Source organism: Dromiciops gliroides, chromosome 3 (assembly GCF_019393635.1).
Source record: "Dromiciops gliroides isolate mDroGli1 chromosome 3, mDroGli1.pri, whole genome shotgun sequence".
Classification (NCBI taxonomy): Eukaryota; Metazoa; Chordata; class Mammalia; order Microbiotheria; family Microbiotheriidae; genus Dromiciops; species Dromiciops gliroides.
Window position 1 is genome coordinate 276437961 of NC_057863.1, and position 25352 is coordinate 276463312.

The following is a 25352-nucleotide window of genomic DNA, read 5'->3' on the forward strand; positions in this document are numbered from 1 at the left end:
CATTAAGTTTATCAGAGAACTACCCTGATCAAACCACATCTCACATAAGGAAGAGAAGACCTGTGCATATCTGTAGATAGGTGGAAAGGAGATTTATGGATAGAAAGAGATAATAAGTTCAATTACACAAACATTTATTAAGTGCCTTCCAATTGCCATGGTAAGAAAGGGAATGATGGAAGGTACAAGCTGCCAGAAGAGACATGAGAAAATAAAATAATAAAGATTATATGTTGAGAGGTTACCCCTAACAAGAGAAATCACCACTTCTTCCTCTGTCTGCAGTAAAAGAAGAGAGGGACCACAGGTGAAAATGTAGAGGAGTTCTAAGACATGGACTAGGTAGAGCAGGGACTTCAAAACAGATGGCTTCAATTTTCTCAGTAAAGAAGTAAATAAGATTATCTGTTGGAGATGGGAAAAGGTTTGAAACAGATGCTTAGGGGGAAATTCCAGGGCCAGTTAATTCTGACATTTTCCCTGATTTATTCATTTTTTTTTCCTTTAGCATTGGAAATCTGTCCAGAGTAAGAGTAAGAGTAACCTTTAACCTTTCATTGAGACTTTTCAGCATGGTTCAGTTCAGTCAACTCAAGGAGTAAAATTTTGAATCATATAATAAAAATCACAGTAATTACTTCAATTTGTCAGTCCCCAGGTAATGATGATCTTTTATTACAATCTTTTTTTTTAATCATGAAAGCAATGTTGGTGGTGGGTCATAGGTACATTAGCTGACAGATTGCTGTTAAATGATTTATTTTAGGGAACAGGTTTTAAAACTACTGGGTGCCTTCTAGTGTATTTAGCTAAAAGGTAATCTTAAACAATTTGATATAGAATATTTCTCAGGAAACTTTGAGCTTCAAAAGTTCATGGTGTCAGGGAGAAGAAGGAAGTGAAGAAAAATCTGTTTGCTTCCCCCGACCTGTAGACAAAAGACTTACAGCTTGCTAGTTCCATCTACTGTTTTATTCAAATCTTGTCCTTTGGACTAGCTAGAAGTCCTCTCCTATCAAAGCAGCTGATATCTAATATAAGCTACAGTAAGGATGTCTTGTTTTATCTTACTTAATGATTAGTATTTTTCAGAAATTGTTCAATGCCAAAATTCATTTTAACTTGCATATTTTAGCACAGTTGTTGTTTTAGTTAGTTTTTCATGTTTTCATACAATAACTTTCTTTTTCTAAAATTCTAGAATATCCCTATGCATTCAATATGATTTCTTTTTAAATTAAAATTAAATTAAATTTTAATTTAATTTAAATTTTCTTTTCTTTTCAAAGATTAGCCTTTTCTCCCTCCTATTTCCTATACTCTGTACTCCCCATATATTGATATTTCTCCCAGGCCAATAAGAAAGGAGCCTCTAAGCTTTAGTTCACAAAAGCATCAGATTTTATTACTTGGGAATTAATTAAACAACAAAGGTGAAACTAATAAAAATCAAAGATAAGGAAATAGGAAAATAGAAATTCAGATAAATATTCTTAACTCTAAGCTTAACCCAAATCCTTTCCAATTTAGCTAGTTCAAAGGAATTTAGGGTTTTCTGTAAGTAACTCACCAAACAACTGAACAGCCTGTCAGTCTAAGTTTACTCACACAGAGACAGCAGACGCCCGAAACAGAGTACCGAACAGGCGCTGCCAGCTCAAGGGCCTCAGCAGAAAAAACCAGAGGGAACTCTCATACTGCAAGTAGCCTGCCTCCCTTCCGGGAGCATTCAATCTCCCTTCACCCAAAAGGGGAGGTCCTTCAAAAAGCTGCTTTCATAACCTGAGGGTGGACCAGGTGTGGCCCCTCCCAAATGAGTTAGCTAAAAATGGGAATATTAATCTTTACCCCAAATAATTTTTATCACAGCACACAGGATGCACTCAATAAATGTTTTTGAATGTGTGAATCAATATATGAGTAAAGTAACCTGACTCCTAACTTTTCCCTCAGATTTTAATATTCCTTCTCACCTGGACAACCATTTTTGAATAACTTCCAAGGGTGCAAGTTTGATGGGTATGTTTTAGTCATCAGGGGGAAAAAATTTTTGAAAAGCATGTAATTTTCATATATATTTAAAACATATGGCAATGTTCCATTTTGATAAATTTATGTGATTCTGAGGTTAATGAAAAAGAAAAATGAATTTGAGGTAAAACTGCAGTGTGGGTACATAACATAATAATCCTCCTTTCATCGTAGCAATAATCTGTCATGGCCTCCTAATACAGAAAACAGCTAGAGGTCTATAAAACTGGCTTTCCAAAGGAGTTAGCATATTTTGGTTAACAAGACATACTTATGTGTAAATGAATTGCGTGTCTGAGTGCAAGCCTGGCAGTTTAATTATAAAATATGTCAGGGATTTCCAGAAGTGATTATGACCATAATATTGAATAAGGTTAGCTCCAGCATAACCAGCTAATTGTTGATTCTGTCTAGTTTTGAATGTAAACAATACTTCACTCTCCTTATTACTGTGTGTCTTTATCATTCTCCCCAATACAGAACACCATGATGAAAGTATGGAAGCACCATATAGCTAGTCAGCATTTCTATAAAATTTCATTTTAGTCATGGTCCTGTACATCTAACTTTATAACCTCATCAATTTTGTAATAAATGGATGAATAGATGAACACATTTATTAAACTGCTACTATATGTCAAACATTGCTCTAAGTCTGAGGATATAAATACAGAAGACCAACTTCTCCTGCCCTCAAGGAACTTACATTATAATGGAAAAGGCTATGCATAACAAGGAAAGGTGACCAAAGAAGGGAGTTATGGTCTGGGAAGTCACAACAATGGTAAGCAATCTAGTAATTTACTCATTGTAAGTTTGCTTACAGTTCTCAGAGAAAGAGGTGAAAATCTTGGACAATTGATGGTAACAAACTACTTGAAGGAGGGCAGCTAGATGGTGATTCAGGAGGACCTGAGTTCTAATCTGCTCTCACACACTTGACACTTACTAGCCATGTGACCATGGGCAAGTCACTTAACCTTCATTGCCATGCAAAAACTAAAACAAAACAAAACAAAACAAATAAAAACATACTACTTGAAGGAAGGGGAAAAAATGACATTACTAAAGATGAAGACTGTAGTTCCAGGGAGCCATTTGGAGGATAAAATCTAAAATGAAAGAGGTATTCTTTGATACTATTTCCTTTATCCCAAAAGGCCTCTATGGTTAATATTTGTCTTCATTATATATAAGACAAATAGTGTGGGTGAAAAGGATCTTAATTTTAGAATTTGTTGTTGTTCTGTCATTTAGTTGTGTCCGAGTATTTGTGACCCCATCAATGGGGTTTACTTGGCCAGGATACTGGAGTGATTTACCATTTCCTTCTCCAGTGGATTAAGACCAAGTTTAAGCGATTCGCCCAGGGTTCCACAGAGAGTAAGTATCTGAGGCCACATTTGAACTCAGATCTTTCTGACTCAAAGCCCCACAATCTATCCACTGAGCCATCTAGCTTCCTCAGTTTAGAACAGAAAACAGCAAATCCTCAGACTTTTTCTTTGAGAAATCCACAAGGTAATAGAACAATGTCATATTCCCTTTAATGACTTTATTTTTTCTTAAGTATTAAAATAAATGATTACCAACCAATATGAGAGTTCAATTGCACTATTTTAAACAAATTAGGGGAGTAAGTTATTGGTTATGAAATCAATTTGCACATTAAACAATGTTTTAAATGTGTTTGCTTTCATACACATTCCAGTTCAAAATTAATGATTACCAACAAGGACCAAATTTTACAAAGGATCTCAACAAGGCCTCTAAGGGTTCAGGTACCATTTTATTGTTCCTATCTTTCTGTGGGCAGAACTGTGATGCCCCCTGGGAGATATATGGTTCACAGCCACTGAAGTGTGATCACCAGTGACATAGAGATGACCTAGATAAATGAGTAGTTTGGTCACAAGCCCCTAACAGTTAAACAGATGAAAGAAGATGCCAGAATCCAGAAGTGGATGAAAGCAACAGGAGTTTGAGAATTTCAAAGAGCTTGGTGCTTTAGACATTTTTGTGAAGAGGCAAGTTTTTCCATCAGATCAGGGTGACATGAAAAGAATAATTATAACAATGGTACACTGCCTTTCTATAGCATTAATCCTTTTGTTTTCATATGCAGCATTTCATTTTAACATCAGAATGACTTTATCAGATAGGTTAATATTATATCCATTATACAGATGAGGGATCTGAGTTATGGAGAAATTATGAGACCTATTCAAGTTCCTAGAGTTAGTAACTTATAGAGTCAGAAATAGCATTCTGGCCACTAGAGTGTGTTTTTGTGTGACAGCTTCTCTTAGACAACTAATGACATCCTTTATAATCAATCTCCAAGATCTTATATCTTAGCAGCCAAAAATGCATTGTAGGGGCAGCTAGGTGGCACAGTGGATAGAGCACTGGCCCTGGAGTCAGGAGTACCTGAGTTCAAATCTGGGCTCAGACACTTAACACTTACTAGCTGTGTGACCCTGGGCAAGTCACTTAACCCCAATTGCCTCACAACAACAACAACAAAATTATTAGGGGCAGCTAGGTGGCGCAGTAGATAGAGCAATGGCCCTGGATTCAGGAGGACCTGAGTTCAAATCTGGCCTCAGGCACTTAACACTTACTAGATGTGTGACCCTGGGCAAGTCACTTAACCCAACTGCCCCACAAAAACAAACAAACAAACAAAAATGTCTACTGCATACAAGGCATTCTTCTAGGCATTGGGGGAAATATGATGTTTACCTCATGGAACTTACAGTCCAGTAGAGATATGTGACACAATGTATAGTCAGCTATAACACAAAATTTTATGTGATAAGCACATTAGAGATGCAAGGTCCCTTCTGAATATTATCCTCCATATATATTGCTCTAATCAGGCTAATATGTATTCTTCCAAATATCGGCAATCCAATTCCCACAGTTAAGCAGTTTGCTTAAACCTGGATAAGTCTAACAAAATACATACAGAATTCATTTATCACCTGATTTTACAACCCAAATATAATTCAGCCAAACCTAATATTAACCAATGATGTTTTCTTTTAACTTAGACTTACTGGAAATAGGTAAATGTTATCCAAATTGTTGAAAGCTGAAAGAGAAAATACACAGTAGTAAGAAATGTTTGATTAAATATATTAATGGAAGTTTTTAAACATTGTAAAAGCATGTTAAGGAAATAGCAATTTATTTAGCAGTCATAATACAGCAAGAAGTCTGAACCTTGATAGGAAACTTTTGGTGAGCAATTTCACTTTGCATTTGTCATTTAGCCTAAATAAACCTGAGGATAGCACCAGACTTTCAATTTAAGTGGAACAAGCCTGCCATTTATCTGCTTTGTATATATCAGGAATAGTCAGAAATTAATTTCTTTATGAGTAGACACTGCAGAAATGATGCTAATGATCTAACTTCCTAGCTTTCATATAAATTAATATCAAAGGTTACTGAATAAAGTTGTGCTACTTATCATTGTAACCACTTTTACTAAAAAAAAAACATGTGTATTTGAACTTCACTGGAAAAAAGGAATGTTGGACAGGGGTTCATCAACTACTTTTTCTTTTTTTTGTGGGGCAATGAGGGTTAGGTGACTTGCCCAGGGTCACACAGCTAGTAGGTATCAAGTGCCTGAGACCAAATTTGAACTCAAGTCCTCCTGAATCCAGGGCCTGTGCTTTATCCACTGTGCCACCTAGCTGCCCTCTCATCAGCTACTTTTGAAAATTTTGAAATAATCCATTTTGAATCATGTTAGGAACCAAGGAAGATCAAATATTAACAGTCAATAGCACAACTAAATAAAATTCAATCTAAACTATACAAAAACATGCAGTAACACCATCACATCACTGAACTCAGACTGACAACTAATTCACCCTTGTTCACTATTGAAAAGAATTAGGACCATGGGAAATACCAGGTATACATGTTGTAACACTGTCTTTTTGGGTTTTTTTGTTTTTGTTTGTTTTTGTTTTTGTGAGGCAATTGGGGTTAAGTGACTTGCCCAAGGTCACACAGCTAGTAAGTGTTAAGTGTCTGAAGCCAGATTTGAACTCAGGTACTCCTGACTCCAGGGCCGGTGCTCTATCCACTGTGCCACCTAGCTTCCCCAACACTGTCAATAGAAAAAACAATACTTGAACAATCTTTAAGATATAGATATAGATACACATATAGACATATATAAGCTTATACACACATATGTACATGCACAGACGTGTATGCACACACATGTTTATACATAGATATATGTGTAAATGTATATATACAAACACACATTTATATCTGTGTATATATGCATATACATACACACACACATATATATACATATATATATACACATACATACACATATACACATATACATACATATATACATGTCCAGGGCCATGGCCACATCAATCCAACAGAGCACAGAAGGGACATAACTAATACATGACTACACACTCTTTTAGGTGAGAAAATTGCATGAGAAAAGATGCCAGTGCTTAACACTCCTCCTCATAGTTTGTTTCCCTGAAATGCTCTGTGTTCACCTCTCTGACTTTGGACCATTGTTAATTTAAGGACGCAGGGCCTCTCCACCCCACCTCACATTCAGATTGGTACTCTGCACACCAGAATATGTCCAGCCAATCAGGAAAAGCTACCTCTGTCCCATCAGTTAACTTCATCCAATGGCAAACTTTTATAATACTATCAGACTGTTGAGGAAACTCCTTTACCCTCTTTGATTAGATTGTTTGGAAAATTCCCCAACCAGACCAAAAGTTTGACCTTATCCACCTCCTTTACATTAAGAGCTTCTTAAATTTTCTTTTTCACTCCTGTCTAGCCCTAGATTTGGCTATTTCTATGAAATACAGTTTGCCTTGGACCTTGTTAATTTCCCTTAATTGCCAATCCTAGTCACTCCCACTCCTATCCTAGAAGATGTGGGTCTTTGACCTTATAATATAGGACTGAGGAAATGCCAGTTCATTCATCGAATATTCATTGAGTGATTCCTTTGTAAAAGTTGCAGGTCTTCCAGGAACTTGTCCCTCTCTTTATTCATGTTGCTCATCTTGGAGATGCTTGACAAATGCTCATTAAATGACATCATTAATCTCTTCCTATCCTCTGAATTCTTTTTTTTTTTTTTTTTAGTGAGGCAATTGGGGTTAAGTGACTTGCCCAGGGTCACACAGTTAGTAAGTGTAAAGTGTCTGAGGCTGAATTTGAACTCAGGTACTCCTGAATCCAGGGTCGGTGCTCTATCCACTGTGCCACCTAGCTGCCCCTATCCTCTGAATTCTTAATACTAAACCCTATGCAACCTACCTTTGGAACAATGATTCAAGAAACTAATACCACTGGATGAGCAGGCTGATGTGGACCTCAAGCTCACCCCTCCCACCTATGGAAAGGTCCTTTGTATATAGAAGAATCAATGAAATGAACAAGCAGGGAAAAAATATATATATAAGTAAAGAGGCATGGAGAGAAGGAAACTTCTAACAGATAACCCATGAGGAACTATCAAAGGATCTGGGCCTTTCACTGCAGCACAGTTAAATGGACAACACAAGAAAACAGCAGAAGGCAGTTGAGAGTTGATTGAGAAGCAGGAATTTTTTATCTCTGATCCCTCCCACCTCCTGGAAAGCCCTTTGCCCCTTTTTTGGTTACCCAGGTTTACAAACTTCATTGTCCTCTATCCATTACATTTGATCTGAATTATATTTACTTTCAATAAAACCCGTTGGTTAGCAGAAATACTAAATTGTGTGTGCATTTTATTAAATGCTTACATTATAAATAGCAAGAAGATAAAGACTTCTTTATAATAAGGAGATCAAATGTCTGAATCTCTACCTAGAGACTAAGAAGTAATTTTGAACAGTTGAGAAAAGAAGAGAGAATAATATTGCTAAATCTGAAGTCAGAAATCCTGAGTTCAAATCTTTTCTCTGATGCCTATTACCCAAGTAACCTTGGGCAAGTCATTTTACCTTCCTTGATCTTAGTTTCTTCATCAGTAAAATAAGTGATTTTGATTAGATGGCCTCTGAGGTCCCTTCAAGATCTGTATCAATGATCCTATGGCCTATGGGGCAGCAAGGTGGTACAATGGATAGATTGCTTGGCCTAAAGTCAAGAAGACTCATATTCCTGAGTTCAAATCTGGCCTCAGACTCTTACTAGCTGTGTGACCCTGGGCAAGTCACTTAACTCTATTTGTCTCAGTTTCCTCATCTGTAAAATGATCTGAAGAAAGAAATAGCAAACCACTCCAGTATCTTTGCCAAGAAAACCCAAACTGGCTCATAAAGAGTTGGAAACGACTGAACAGCAACAATGATCTTATGATTAGATATGTGCAACAATGAATATGGAATTCATATACTTCTAGAAATAAAATTGTGATATAAGAACCTCAAGTTGTGAAGGAGCAAAAGCAGTTTTTCTTCCCATTTTTGTGTCCAGAAGACATTTGTTATGCACCAAGTATTGAAAAAAAGCCATGCCCCCAAAGGGGGAAGTGAATGACTTTCTTGGCAAGAGAAAATCAGGCCTTGAAGGGGAGACTGATGCTAGGAAAGTTCCATCAATAAGAAAGGAGAGAGAATAAATTATAGAAGAATGCTGAATAGATCTGCTGGCTCAGTAAATGATGGGTAGCTCAATCTGCCTAGCTCCTCAACACTCTCTTCTACTTACACCTAAAAACATGCCCAAGTTTCTCTTATCCAATAGATGGATGGGTGGATGGATGGATGGATGGGTGGATGGATGAGAGAAGGAAGGAAGAAAGGATCAAAGAAGATTAAAAAAAACCTTCACATGACCCTATCAACCCCCACAACCTATTGTGCTATAGTTATTTTAAACTGTTTCCTGATGGGTTAGGACAGAGAATGAAAAAAACAGTTTATTCAACTAACGTTGCTTAGGGATTTTAATAATATTGAATGTAACAATGCAACTTGGTAATAGGACCAAAATCTAACTTAAATACATTATCCCTTTTTAAAATGTATTGCCAACTATTTTTATTGACAGTCACCATGGTATGCATGTTTTCACCCTCCAAAGTCTCATAGTTCAAGTAAGAATCTCTTCTCTATCAATAAAACATCATTCACATCTAATTCTGGAGCAAGGGCATTCATTTACTTATGACCTAAATGAAAGAATTCTCTCCACTGTACCATTAAAAAAATCTTTCTAGGGTCCTAGAAGTTTCCTCAACGAACTTATTATCGAGGGTTGTTGGGGTGTGTGTGTGTGTGTGTGTGTGTGTGTGTGTGTGTGTGTTTTGTTTTGTTTTACCTAGCTCCACTTTGGTTTCAAGTTATACTCAATCTCATTATTGCTGTTGCTAGATTAATAAGCACATATCTAGCACCTGGACATTGTCCAGGGAATACACATTATTAAATTTCTAGCAATTTTTTTCACATACCAATACAAATAAGCCTCTGTGGTACCTAGAAGGTGGCTCTCTAAGGTCCCTTCAAATGTGAGATTCTATGATCTTATTAGACTAAAGAAGGTATTTCCCACCAGAAACTGATAGAAATACTGAGATGCCAGTCAGCATCACAGAATATTATTAAACCTTAAAAGGACCTTAGAGATCAGCTAGTCTAATTCCTTCATTTTATAGATGAGGAAATTGAGGCAAAGAGAGAAGGTTACTCACCAAGGTCACCCAGAGAGTAAGAAGCAGAGCTAGAACTTGTACTTTGTTCTTCCAATACCCTCATTTTATAAATAAGGAAATAAAGAACTGCAAAACTGAAGTGATTTTCCCAAGGTCTTACAGGTAGCAAGTACCAGACCTGAGAGCAAGCCCAGGTCTCCACCAATTTACATCACACACATTCCTGTTCTCCTTCATTGTGGAGGATTGCCCTGGATTTCTAGTTGAAAAATTTAGGTCCTAAGGTTAACTATGTATCACACATTAGCTTGTGATTTTGGACAAATAATTTAACCTCCTATCATGTAAAGTTTCTTATCAGATTTTAGAAAATAGCTGGGGAGTGTGTATGTGTTATAATTCCTGTTTATCTAATTTCCAAGGAAGATCAAATTAGGTAATGGGTCTGGTTTACTGAATAGATCCATGGATCAATGTAAACATGAAAGGAAGTCTCTAGTGGAACATCACAGAGCTCTGCCCTTGTCTAGTTATTAGCATTACCTTTTTAGGTTTCTATGTCACACTATTTACTCTTATTAAGTTCCAGCCCACTAAAAGCCTTAGTTTTGTTTGTTTGTTTTTATTTTATTGCTAAAAATTACTGTTTCATATTTCCCATATTCTATATTTGTTTATTTTTCCTGCAACTCATGTGGTCAGAGTTTACATTTTCTCCATTAACTTTTATAACAAAATTTCGTCCACTGATCTTGCTTATTGAGGACTATCTGTACTCTGTCTCTATTATATGATATATTACCTATACCCTCAGATTTGTGTCAACTGCAAAGTTGATAATACTGCCTCCTGTACCTTCATCTAAATCACTGGAGGAAGGAAGGGGTTGGAGAGAGGAAGAGATAGATTCCACAAGTAATCTCCTTCCAAGTTGGTATCAAGTCATTAACTACTCTTCAGGTAGAGTCAACCAGTTCCAAAACCACCTAATGGTATTATCATTTGGCCTACATTGCTCCATCTTATACATAAGGATAAAAAGCAAGAAGACCTCATAAAATACTACAGCAATTCTTTGATCTATCCATCTAGTTATCCTACTCAAATAAAAAGGAAGTAAGGTAGCAAAGTATGACCCATTTTTGATGAAGCCATGCTACTTTTCAGTCATCCTTAATAAGTTCTAGAATTTTGCTGAGAAGCTAATCCTATACTTTGAAGACTCCATCTCTTCCTTTTTTTGAAAAGGAAGGCATGCTCCATTATCCAGTTCTGGAGCATCTCTGCTATTTTTCATGATACTTCAAAAATTACTGACAGTGACTCAGCAATCACATATAATCCTATCAGAACCCTAAGATATAGTTCATCCATGTCTGCTAACTTGAGTTCAAATTAATTTGGTTATTCAGAAAGTTCCAAATGTGGCTAATTGTACTCTAGTATACCTCTTTATTACCAGTCACCATTTCTCCATGTTCTCCATAAGAATGATATGACACTTCATCAAATGTTCTATTAAAATCTAGGCAAATTATATTAATAGCATTCTTCTTATCTATCCATCTATGATCTCTTAAAAATTTTTAAAAGGGAAAGAAAATCTCAATCTGATAAAACCTGTCTCTTATGAAAGCCTGCTGCCTCTTTGTGATTATTGCATCATTGCTTAGATGATCATTAACCATCATTTTTTTTTGTTTTCTGCTTTTTGTTTTGTTTTTTTTGTTTTGTTTTGTTTTTGCAGGGCAATGGGGGTTAAGTGACTTGCCCAGGGTCACACAGTTAGTAAGTGTCAAGTGTCTGAGGCCAGATTTGAACTCAGGTACTCCTGAATCCAAGGTCGGTGTTTTATCCACTGTACCACCTAGCTGCCCCCTGATAGCTAACATTTATATTAGCACTTTTTTTTTGCAGGGCAATGAGGGTTAAGTGACTTGCCTAGGGTCACACAGCTACTAAGTGTCAAGTGTCTGAGGTCAGATTTGAACTCAAGCCCTCCTGAATCCAGGGCCACGGCTTTATCCACTGTGCCACCTAGCTTCCCCCTGATCACTAACCATCTTTAATGATGGTTAGAATTCTAGAATTTAATAAAGTATCAAAGTAAAATATACCATTCTAGAATTGTTCTAGAAATGGAAGTCAAATTCATTGGCCTATAGGTTTCATATTCTTTTCTTGCACTTTTTTTTAAATTGGGACTTTTTATCCTTCCCAATTCTGTGACCCAAGGGATACAAATAATACTATCTTCATTTTTCAGATAAGGTTCGAAGAAGTTAAGTGAAATGTACACAGTCATGCAACTTGTAAATATGAGAGATGAGATTGGATTCCAAGTCTTTTTTTTTTATTCCAGCTTTAGTGCTAATTCCCCTGTATTACAGTGCCTCTTTCAGTAATTTGGTATGTAATTTTTTTAACATTTGAATTAATTCAGGGCAGCCAAATATGCTCTTAGCATTTCTCATTTATTTAATATTCCAATTCCATTTGCCACTTTTTCTCTACTCTTCCTAGTGTAAAGACTATGTTCTTTTTGGTAGGGATAATAGATCAAAATAGGTATTTGAGGGGCAGCTAGGTGGCGCAGTGGATAGAGCACCTGCCCTGGAGTCAGGAGGACCTGAGTTCAAATCCGGCCTCAGACACTTAACACTTACTAGCTGTGTGACCCTGGGCAAGTCACTTAACCCCAATTGCCTCACTAAAAAAAAAAAGGTATTTGAATAGTTCTTCCTTCTGCTTGCTCTCTTGTCATCATTGATCCAATCATCTCAATGAATGATTATATTCTTGTTTTGATCACTTAATCATCCAATATTATTACAAACATCCTTTTTGTTATATTCAGCATTCATTGAAAGTCTCAGCTCATGCTGAGGTTTAGTTTCTTTGAAACTTTCTTTATCAGACCATATAAAAATGTTATATTCATCCTCAGTTGCCTCTCTTTGATTCCACCTTGATTTGTAAGAGTGATTTCCATACTACTAATTTGATGATTATACAGTGCCTGGACTTCTTGACTAAATCAATCAAATCAGATTATGAACTAGGTCTCAAGAAGTTTTCAACAATATCTCTATTGAATCAATCAATTAAAGATAAAATATGTACAAGAGTGAAAGTCACTGGATAAAATGGTGTGATGATACAGAGGTTTATTGTATTGGATGAAGAGAATCAATTATTTTGGCTGAACAAGTTGTGGTATATGAATGTAATGGAATACTATTGTGCTGTAAGAAATGATGAGCAGGCAGATTTCAGAGAAACCTGGAAAGATTTGCGTGAACTGATGATGAGTGAGATGAGCAGAACCAGGAGCATATTGTACATAGTATCATCACCATTATGTGTTGATCAACTGTAATAGACTTGATTCTTCTCAGCAATACAATGGTACAAGACAGTTCCAAAGGACTCATGATGGTAAATGCTCTCTAAATCTAGAAAAAAAAAGAACTGTAAAATATGAAGGCAGGTTGAACCATACTATTTCTTTTGTTTTTGGTGCTGTTGTTTTTCTTTTTTGAGGTTTTTCCTTTTTGCTCTGATTCTTCTTTCACAGCAAAACTAATGCAGAAATATGTTTTAATGTGAGTGTACATGTATAACCTATATCAGATTGCTTGCTGTCTTGGGGAGGGGTGAGGGAGAAAAATTTGAAACTAGAAATATTATAAAAACAAATGTTGAAAACTATCTCTACATGTAACTGGAAAATAATAAAATACTTTTATAATTTAGAAAAAGAGAATCAATTATATACTGTGAGACTAGTATAAAAACAACAAGCTAGTTCACAATTTGGCATCAAGGAACCTGGAAGACTATAGAAGATGGTAGTTTCAACCAAGCAGCAGAGAGTGAATTGGTTCATGAAGGAGGGAGAAAAGTCTCTCTATCCTCCCTCTCTCTCTCTCTCTCTCTCTCTCTCTCTCTCTCTGTGTGTGTGTGTGTGTGTGTGTGTGTGTGTGTGTGTGTGTGTGACCAGAGGTTAATCGCACAAACTTCAAAGGGCCAGAAGATTTTGAGCTTTTCACTGGAATCATAAGTACCATCCCTAGTACAACAATGGTTAGAGGCATTGTCTTCACTGGGATCTAAGGACAAACTATACACACCAATGAATGGCAAATACAGGCTGCCATGAGAAGCCCAGCAGAAAGCTTCATGGATTGACACCAAGAAGAAAAAAGAAAAGGACTTTTGGCAAAAGGACTTCCAGAAGCTGTGAGTTATCCCCTCCCACAGATGCTAAGTTTGAACCTGTTCTCATGGGAGATGTGGGAGATGTTTGGAGAGATGTTTTACTGACAAAATATCTATTTCGAAAAACTCATTAAGTCGATCTGAATGATATCCACTGGTAATCACTAGGGAAATATATCAATAAGGGTTCATGAGTTAGAGTACTGGAAACCCACCCTAAATCCTTCAGGGTTCCAGGGGATCCCTGGATTCCAAGATTCCAGAGGATCCAGGATTCCAGGAGATCTTTATGGGGACTCAGCCTGCCAGTGCAAATGAAAGCTTGGGGTTGCAATCCCCAAATCTATGCCATTTAGTCATATCTTTTAAATGCATAAGTTGGTATATGAAATCATTGTATATCCACGCCTCTTTGGAAATCTCTCTCTTCAAAATAATTTGTTTTGTCAGCAGAATTTCATTCTTAAGATCAACCTATCCCTCTTGATTTGACTTTTCCCCTAGAATTTTAGGCCCCAGGATCCTTTCTCTGAACTCTGAAATTTTCTGCCCTAAAATTTAGTGTGACTATCACAATATGCCTAGTTTTACCCTTCTTATCATGAACTGTCATATTTAATAAACAGTTTCTCCTAAGATTCCCCATCATTTCTACTTTAGCAACAAGCTAGTTATTCCTTATTGTGGTACACTGGGTACATTCAATACATATCTCACAATAACCTTGTTAGGTAGATAGCAAAGTAATTGCTACCACAGACAAATACTAAGATTGTACACTTTCTTCAGATCTGTGAAAAATACCTTCCTTCCATGCTCCCTTACATCTCAGATAACTCTTCCTGCTAATTCCAATGGCTGGATATATTTCAAGTTTGTTGTTCCTATTTATTGCACTAGACACTCTTAAGGACTGTGAACAACCTCCTGAAAGATGTTTTATGTAGAATGGGCTTTTCTTTTTCTTATGCTAATAGCTATCTGCCCAAGTCACCCTGATTAACAATTACCAAATGCTAAGACCTAAAGCTAATTGTTTGAAAGAAGTTCTTATATGGAAATCTAGTTTTATACCACTTCTTGTCTCTTCCTTTCTCTTCCCTCTGATCATATCTGGTCTTCCCTCTCCAGTGATATGACCTATCCCCTCCCTGTTGTGCATCAATGAAAAGTCCCTTGAAAAAAACAATATCTCCAGAAGGGTCTTAGCAAAGTAGGCAATGCCTAGGTTTCAAAAGATTTTTTAATTTAGGCTTTAAACAGATAGCAGACATTCTCTCTCTCTCTCTCTCTCTCTCTCTCTCTCTCTCTCTCTCTCTCTCTCTCTCTCTCTTTCTCTCTCATACACACACACACAAATTCTTTTTGCTAAACAGAGCTACTGAAGGTCAAGTCCTGGAGACCTGAATTTCATATGCAAGTTCTGAATAGATTTTTGGAAGCATTTTTGCTTTCTGAATTGAGTTCGCTATGATGAGTTTCATAATCAATTCCAATAATGTTCTTCTGATAATAGACGATTCAATTTAAATGACACATGACAGCTTAAGTTTGGTAGTTTTTCTATCTACAACTCAGGATTAAATTCCATTGGGCAAAGCAGGGCTGGAAGGTCCTAAGTAATCAATATGACATAGGATTTGAATTAGAGACTTCTGGATGTTGGAAAGCTTTTGGTCTTTTTCCTATAAAAAAGCAAACAAATGCATATGCAACATTTGTAATTTGAACATTCCAAATAAGCATTCTGTTATTCATGTGTTTAAGTATTTATTTATCTTTAGCTTAATATGTTAAAAATCAAATCCTAAAAATTCTGACAGTTCTCCAAACCATAACAAAGCTCATCTGTATATTTTTTTTACTAATCTGCTCAAATGGATCTGTGATCTATTCCATCCTTTGTTGTTTTACCCACATTTAAAAGCAAATATAATCATCCATTTATTTACTTTTTTCTTTGGTTTATTTTGTGATTTTTTAAATAAAGGATAATCTGCCAAATTTGGGAGACAAATTTACTTGTAAAGGTGCTTACAATATCCATTTAAAATTTAGAGAATTTAGTTCATGCTCCCATTATTATTTGGAAAATTTTAAAATAATTAAATAAAATTCACCCCTCCTCCCATAAATTCCATATTCATTATGGAGTCCAAGGCATTGATCAAGCTCTTCTCCTAATATGGATAGTACATTCTTCTCATCCTATCCAAATTCTATCCATCCTTCAAGGTCCAACTAAAGAATCACTTCCTTGCTCAATCCTTCCCCAAATTCTCTATACCTTATCATTCTTCTTCTTCTCTGAACTATCCTTGAAAAAGTTTAATTAATCACCTGCTGGTTGGTAATTATCAAAAAAATCTGGTATTCAGACTTAGAGTGGTAGATCAATGGAATAGAATAGATATGCATTATACTATACTAAATTACCATAGTAATCTAGTGTTTTATAAACTCAAAGATCTAAGCTTTTGGAATAAAAACTCATTATTTGACAAAAAATGCCAGGAAAACTAAAAAATAGTATGGCAGAAACTAGGTATAGACCAATATCTCACACCATATACCAAAATTAGGTCAAAATGGACATTTGATTTACACATTAAGGATGATACCATAAGCAAATTAAACAAGCATGGAATAGTTTATCTGTCAGATGTATGGACAGAGGAATAATATAGGACCAAAGAAAATATAGAGAGAATTAGAAAATATAAAATAAATAATTTTGATTATGTAAAATTAAAAAGTTTTCACGCAAACAAAACCAATGCAAACAAAATTATAAGGAGAGCAGAAAACTGGAAGACAATTTTCCAAAAGAGTATCTCTTATAAAGGCTTCATTTCTCAAATATAGAGAGAACTGAGTCAAATTCATAAAAATTGATAAATGTTCAGAGGATATGAACACCCAGTTTTCAGACAAAGAAATCAAAGTGATCTATAATCATATGAAATAAATGCCCTAAATCACTGTTGATCAAAGAAATGTAAATTAAAATAACTCTGAGATACCACCTCACACCTATCAAAACAGTTAATATGACAAAAAAGGAAAAATTGGGATGTTAGAGGGGATGTGGAAAAATTAGGACACTAATCCACTGTTGGTAGAGTTGTGAACTGATGCAACCATTCTAGAGAGCAATTTGGAACTATGCCCAAAAAGCTATAACACTATGCCTAACCTTTGATCCAGCAATACTACTGTTAGCTTCATATGCCAAAGACATCCAAAAAAGGAGAAAGCACCTATCTGTACAAAACATATTTATAGAAGCTCCTTTTTTTGGGGGGGTGGCTAAGAAGTAGAAATAAAAGTAATGCCCATCATGGGGCAGCTAGGTGGTGTGATGGATAAAGCACCAGGCCTGGATTCAGAAGGACCTGAGTTCAAAGCAGGCCTCAGACACTTGACACTAGCTGTGTAACTGTGGGAAAGTCATTTAACCCTCATTGCCCGGCAAAAAAAAAAAAAAAATGTAACGCCCATCAATTGGGGAATGGCTAAACAAGTTATACTATACTGTATATGATTATAATGGAATATTATTGTGCTATAAGAAATGACAAGAAGAATGATTTCAGGAAAACCTAGAAAGATTTACATGAACTGATTTATAGTGAAATGAACAGAACCAGAACATTGTACACAGTAACAGCCATATTGTTTGATGAAGAACTGTGAATGACTTAGCTATTTGCAGCAAAACAAGGATCCAACACAATCCCAAAGGACTAAAGATGAAGCATACTATCCACGTCCAGCAAAAGAACTGATATTTACTGAACACAGACGGAAACATGCAATTTTTCACTTTTTTTCATTTTTTTCTTTTATTCAAGCCTTCTTATACAAAATGACAAATATGGAAATGCTTTACATAATTGCTTCTGTATAATCTATATCTGATTGCTTACCACCTCAGGGAGAGGGGAGGGAAGGGAAGGAGGAAGGGACAAAATTTGGAATTCAAAACTTTAAATAATTTTTTTTTTAAATCACCTGCTGTTAAGGATGGACTTAACAGCAGTACCCAAAGTTCAGTTTTGAAGTTGAAATGAAATGGGACATCAAGCCATAGAACAACTTTTTTTAAAGTTTTATGTCACATAGCAAAGATATATAACAAGGACTGTGGCATTAGCTTCTCTGAACAGTCTCATTTGCTTATGCATTTGGTCAGCAGCTGGGGAGGGGATAGAAAGAGACTCATGTCATCTTCAGAAAACCAACAAATCAGTTGGTCCCTGATTCCACTTTGGGTGGGACATTTTATGTCCTTAGGTGCACCAGAAAGCATCAAAGAAGGCAGGGGTCAATCAAGTTCCAGGGAGAGCTTTGATGCCTTTTAAAGAAAATTAATATGTATTGGTTCTGTCACATCTACTTTGTATAAGACACTATTAGTTCCAGAGAGATCCAAGAATGAATAAGAGATAGTTCCTAACCTAGTAGGAAAGATGAAACATATGCTTAACTAGATCTAATACAAAATAGAATCTAAGTGCACAGGAATGTTAAAAACCATAAAAATAACAACTCATTTATATGGCACTTTGCCTTTCACAAAGAACTTTCCTTTCAAAATCCCCGTGAAGGGCAGCTAGATGGTGCAGTGGCTAAAGCACCAGCCCTGGATTCAGGAGGACTCGAGTTCAAATCCAGCCTGAGGCACTTGACACTTACTAGCTGTGTGACCCTGGGCAAGTCACTTAACCCTCATTGCCCCCTCCCAAAAAACAAACAAACAAAAATCAACATCCCTGTGAGGTAGTAAGATCCAAATTACAGGTCAAGAATTTGAAACCCAGAAAGAGTGAATGTTTTTGTTTTTGATTTTTCCTGAAAGACTGGAAGTTTCTGGAAAATAAGGACTATTTTGTTTTTGTCTTTGTGTCTCTAGTGAATAATATGGTGCCTGGAATGTATTAGAATTTAGGGACTTCATTGGTATAGAAACCCCAGATGAGGAAATTCTCTTCATCAGTCAGTGCAAGTTAGCACCTTTTCTGCAACATAAAGAGAATCACCTAGAGCACTTAGAGGTAGTGACTTTCTTTTTTTTTTACAGGGCAATGAGGGTTAAGTGACTTGCCCAGGGTCACACAGCTAGTAAGTATCAAGTGTCTGAGGCCAGATTTGAACTCAGGTACTCCTGAATCCAAGGCCAGTGCTTTATCCACTGTGCCACCTAGCTGCCCCTGAGGTAGTGACTTTCTGAGGCTCACATAGTATATAACAGAAGTAAATCTCAATTTACCCCAGATTTTCCTGGCTTCCAGGCCAGCTTTCTATCCTCTAAAACTATACTGCCTTGGCTTTTGATCGGCACTTAATAAATGCTTGTTGATGGATTGACAGATGGAATGGCATACTCATCCTCATAAAGCTAGGAAGTGTAAGGAGCTAGTCTTGAGTTCAAGTCTTTTAATTTCAAGTCCAGTACTCAGAGTTCAATTATTTCTGGATGAAAGGAAACTGCTTGAGACAATTGGCCTTTGAGTTAGATCTTGAAAGTATTTTTAAGATTACAAAAAGTAAAATTGTTGGAGAATGAGAAGCCTGCTAGAAATAGGGAACTAAGTAACTAAGTAACTGTGTGTGTGTGTATTCATTGTGGCATTTAAGACATATAGCTTGTTATCATGCTTAATTGTTTAATGTATGTATACCTTTTTTTCTTTGAACAGATAGACTATATCCTGAATTTCTTTTTGCAAATGTCTCTGAGCCTAGTACAGTGATCTTTATATTGGATCAGGGTATAAAAATTGTTGGGCAGCTAGGTGGCACGGTGGATAGAGTACTAGTTCAGGAGTTAGGAAGGCTCATCTTCCTGGGTTCATATCTTGCCTCAGAAACTTATTAGTTGTGTGACTCTTGGCAAGTCACTTAACACTGTTTGCCTCAGTTTCCTAATCTGTAAAATGAGCTGGAGATGGAAATGGCAAACCATTCCAGTATCTTTGCCAAGAAAACCACAAACTGGGTCATGAAGAGTTAGACATGACTGAAAACAACTGAACAACATAAAAAATTCTAAGATGGTATGGTTAATCAAGGTTGTTTAGCCTCTCCTTTTTGCCCTCTTCCCTACTAATGACTCAGTGCCTAGGTGGGTGTTCCAATATAAATATTCTTCCTCTGCTCTGAATAGTTGTAACAAAAGGCTCTATAATTCTTTTTTTTTTTTAGCTCTAATCCTCAAGGCAGAGAAAACACTGGCAAAATAGTTCAATATTAAATCTCTTTCACTCTTCTCCAAGGAGGCTTCCCCTGCAATTATCTCCTCCCAACTGCATTCCCGATAAATAGATACCAACTAGCAAATGCCCGTGGTTAACACTGTTTATAAATGTAAGGGGAGGAGGGAATCTATTAAGTAAATCATTCAAATAATGCCATCAAAGCTAAAATAAGTGATCGATTCCTAAGCTCCTATACTTTAAACTAGGTGAAAATGCATCTCAATTGAATCCAATCAACTAAAGGCATCCCAAGGAAGTGTGAAAAGACCATGATCAGTGTGATGAGCCATTGGATGAATTGAAGGTGATGTTGCATAGGAAGAGTTGTTGGGATTGACTGAGGAAAAAGAATTATACCCTAAAAGCCAACTAATAAAATATCAAGCTAATCCATCCCAATGAGAGAAGAACAGAGAAGCTTGCACTCAGCAGCAAACAGGAGAGAAAACAACTTCTGAGGAAAATAATCACTTTGAGGGGAGTGGGGTGGGAGGACAGCACCTCAGGGTGTGGCCTCAGCCTCCATCCAGGTTGACCACAGGATGACCTTGCAAATTTCAAAGGGAGAAGATTTGGGACTTCCCAACTTTCCATGGAAATCCTAATAGTGTTCCTAGAATAGCCAAGGACAGACTGGATCCAGATTTATGGCTCTACAAAGATCCCCACATGAAACATCATCATCATGAGAAACATCTTGAGGACTCCACCAAAAGGAAAGACTTCCAGAAGCTATGCTATCCCTTTAACACATGCTCTCTAAGCTTTCTCCTGGACTCTGAACTTATAGTCTCTCACAAACTTTTTTTAGGGGGGTAGAGGAGCTAGGCAGGGGCATTTTGTACCAATTCTTATTGTTAAATCTTTCTAACAGCTAATGGAAGCTAGCTAACTAAGTTACATCAACTGATAACCATGGTAAGAAGTATATTGGAGGAGTTGGTTGTGTGTGTGTGGGGGGGGAATGTTTTAAGTTATAGAACTAAGAAAGAAACTCCCCAACTTCTCAGTTATACTTCTAGATCCCTGAAGGGATATAATGGTCACACTCCAGAAATCGAACCTATCAGCAGAAGGGGAAGTTAGAATGGTAATAATAAGTATGATAGAATTCATATAGCATTTTAAGGTTTGCAAAGTAATTTACATATATCTCATCTTATCCTCTCAACCATCCTGGTAGGGAGGTGATATTATTATCTTCATTGTATTGATAAGGAAACTAAAGCAAACAGAGGTCAAGTGAACTGCCTCAATTCACAGCTAGTGACTGTCTTAGTGTCAGAGAGGACCAGCACTTCTGGTGTGAGGACTTGCTGAGGCCTCTTCAGGGCTGCTCGTCCACCTTTGGTGTCTACCTCTCAGCCAACTCTCACCTGTGGCTCCAAGAAACTGCAGCATGCACAGTGGCCACACCTTGGTAAAACTGTCTCAGCAGACAGGCTTAATCAGGGTGAGGGTAACTGACAGGCCTTAGCCCCATCAATGAATTAGCAGGGAGTCTGCCCTAAGCATGTGAAGCTTTCCCCTGGCAGAATGAACGGATGAGAACCATGTGTTCCAATGGCTATGAAGGAGGCTGAAGCAGGTGCTGTGGAACACTTAGAGCTTAGTCAGATATCAAAAGATGCTGAAGTCATCTACTGCATCCAGGTTCTTTGCCAGTTATCCTAACTTTTGTCTTGCCACTGGACCTCAATGACCCTAAAAAGAGAGTGAAGCTGGGGCAGCTAGATGGCGCAGTGGATAGAGCACCGGCCCTGGATTCAGGAGTACCTGAGTTCAAATCCGGCCTCAGACACTTAACACTTACTAGCTGTGTGACCCTGGGCAAGTCACTTAACCCCAATTGCCTCACTAAAAAAAACAAAAACAAAAACAAAAAAGCAAAAAAAAGAGAGTGAAGCTTATAACATTGAGAAACTCTGCCTCACTTAAGTCAAATTTATGTTCAACTCTCCTTGAAAAATGAATGACAAGGGTGGTGCAGTGGATAGAGCACCGGCTCTGGAGTCAGGAGGACCTGAGTTCAAATCCAGCCTCAGACACTTGACACTTACTAGCTATATGCTCCTGTGCAAGTCACTTAACCCTAATTGCCTCACCAAAAAAAAAAAAAAAGAAAAAAGAAAAGAAAGGAAAAAAAAAAGAAAAAAATGAATGACAAACAATAAAAGTGTCTGAGGCCAGATTTGAACTTGGGTCTTCCCAACTCTAGGTTCAGTGCTCCCCTCACTGTATCACTCAGCTGCTCCAGAACATGGAGCTACATAAAGAAAAAAGTAAATGTTTCAAACAAGAAACAGTAGATAAACTTCCTCATGACTAGTGGGAAAGACTTCTGGTTCTCATTAGGGAGCACAAAGGAAGAAAACTTTAGTCCCGACCCCAGTGTAAGGGGTTTCAGCAACATAACATTTGTCCCAATACTCTTTATGCCCAGATAGTATACTCAACCTCCCTTTTAGAGTCCTGGCCCTGGCTATCTCTTCCTATACTTCTGTTTTTTTCCAGTTCCACATAGCTTCATGCATCCTTGCTCTCCCTAGCACTAGGCTCAGATGCAATCCTTGACTGAGGTACTACTGTGTTCTTTCAGAAAGAGCAAGGACCATTAACCAAGAACATTCACCAGCCTCTCAATTTCTGTTTCCTTGTGACCTTTGACATCTTTTAGACAGGAGGAGGGAAAGCAGGATCACCCTGGAAAGTCAGCATCTTTTATTAAACTTAACCTCTCCTTTCCACAGCTCTTGCTGATACAGGGCTGGATGTCCTCAGTGAGAGATCTCATTCAAACTTATGGTGATTATTCAATACATTCTCCAAGTTTGCAGGCAAGGTTATAACGAGGCAATAGCCATTTGCCTAAAAATCACCAAAAATTCTGGGGTTTAAAGTTCCCAATTTTTTTGTGTTTTTTAAATCTTATGCTCATTCTGGTATATGAAAATAAATTAATTGGGAAAATTCACAGAGGTGACCCATGCCTTGGGCACAATTTCATGGTCTGCTGACTGTTAAGCTATTTTCTTGATCTTTTTTATATATAAATGAACTATTGCCAGATATCCTTTAAAAGGTTCAAAATGATTCACTCAAATAGCCAAAGAGCTCACCCTTTACAAGGTATAAGTGCCACGTAAATGGGATCCATGGTTTCAATAAGATCATACATATAGCAGGAAGAGAACTTACCAACCACTTTATACAACAGTCATATTTATCATTTGAGAGAGGTCAAGTGAATTGCTCACAGTCATACAGCCATAAAGCTACTATAGTGTTATGTGAATTACTTGGAATAAGCAAAACTTTTGATATGGTCTCATTAATGAAGGTATTGATCATTGGCATGCACTTCATTTGGCACTAGGCTGACTTAGACCTTGACCAAATGAAAGTCAGTTGAGCTGTTTTCCCCACCATTTGTTATTAGCTAATCTCTTTCAGCTGAGTGCTAGATTTTTCATCCTGCACAGGAATTTTATTACTCTGTTTTGTTGTGTTTTTAATTCTATTGAGTTTTTTTGTTTTTGTTTTTGTTTTTTTAGTGAGGCAATCGGGGTTAAGTGACTTTCCCAGGGTCACACAGCTAGTAAGTGTTAAGTGTCTGAGGCCGGATTTGAACTCAGGTACTCCTGACTCCAGGACCGGTGCTCTATCCACTGTACCACCTAGCTTCCCCAAAAGTTGCAACTCTTAAAGAGCACACTTAAATGACCCTTAGAAATGTTGTAGTGGTTATTGTGGTAGGGAAGTCAAGCATGTCACGGATTATTCAGCCACAATGAAACAGGATCCATCATAAGAAAGGTCAAAAAAAATCAGTCAAAAATTTTTTAAAAACAGTGCCGGGGCAGCTAGGTGGCGCAGTGGATAGAGCACCAGCCCTGGATTCAGGAAGACCTGAGTTCAAATCTGGCTTCAGACACTTATCACTTACTAGCTGTGTGACCCTAGGCAAGTCACTTAACCCCAACTGCCTCACCCAAAAAAAAAAAAAAGTGGCCAAAATTGACATGCTATTGCTAAAAAAAAAAAGTCTAATTAACACTCAGAAAATGAAAAAAAATTAGAAGTATCTTAAAGCTAGATTGATTGCTACATGATGCGGCATAGGCTTTTTCAAGTTGGAAGGATAACAAGAAACCTAATAAAAAATATCTGCTAACAATTGCTATAAAGAAAATATATTTGTTGTAGACCATACAGTACAAACAATGGAGTACTTAAGATTGAGAAAAGAGTCATTTTTACTGATGAAACTCACCTTTTAATTCAGGGCTACACTAATACCATTATCAAAAGAAGTCCATGTAACCCTAAAAGATTTGGGCATCCTTATCAGATGGTAAAACATCCCCCCATCAAAAATGTTTTAAAGATACAAAATGTTTTAAAAATACAAAAGTATTTTTATGTTACCCTGATTTTTACGTTTACTTTTTTTTTTACTTTCCTTTTTTTTAAAGTTAACATGGCCTGAAAGTCTTGTTCTTATTGAAAGAATGATGGATTCTGATAAATATAGTGATTTACTGAGAAGCAAAATTATACCAAAATTATAGAACTTCCCAAGTAGAGATGAAGTGTTGCAATATAAAATTATATCTTGTCACACATCATAAAATATTAAGAAATTAGTCAAGAGATAGACATAAATATGCTTTGATAAACTGAGAACTCTCCTGATTTTAAACCCCATTGAAAACCTATGAGCTATAATCATAGCTAGATTTGGAAAAATAAACTGTTTCTTTAAAGTACGTTTAATATCCAATGTAATCAAAATGTACTTTAGAGAATGTGTTGAAATCGTGAGCCAATTGTGCAAGACAAATGACTAGCAAAAGGAGAACATATTGCATATTAAAAGCTTTTAAAAGATGTTCCAAGTTATAGAGTTTATTGTACAATTTTACTTTGTCCAGGGTAATTTAACTATTATTTTAAAGTCATTGATAGGATTTTAACTCATCTTCCTGACTTAAAATTTAGCATTCTTATCTACCAGTCACATTTCCAATAATTTATACACAATGAAAAGAACTGTTATTTTCAAGTACAGAGAGCAAACCAAACTAAAATAACAGTATTACCAACTAAAGTTCCTTAGGGGCTTACTTTAATTAAAGGTCCTATTTAATTAATCATTTTAATTAATAAAGATTTCC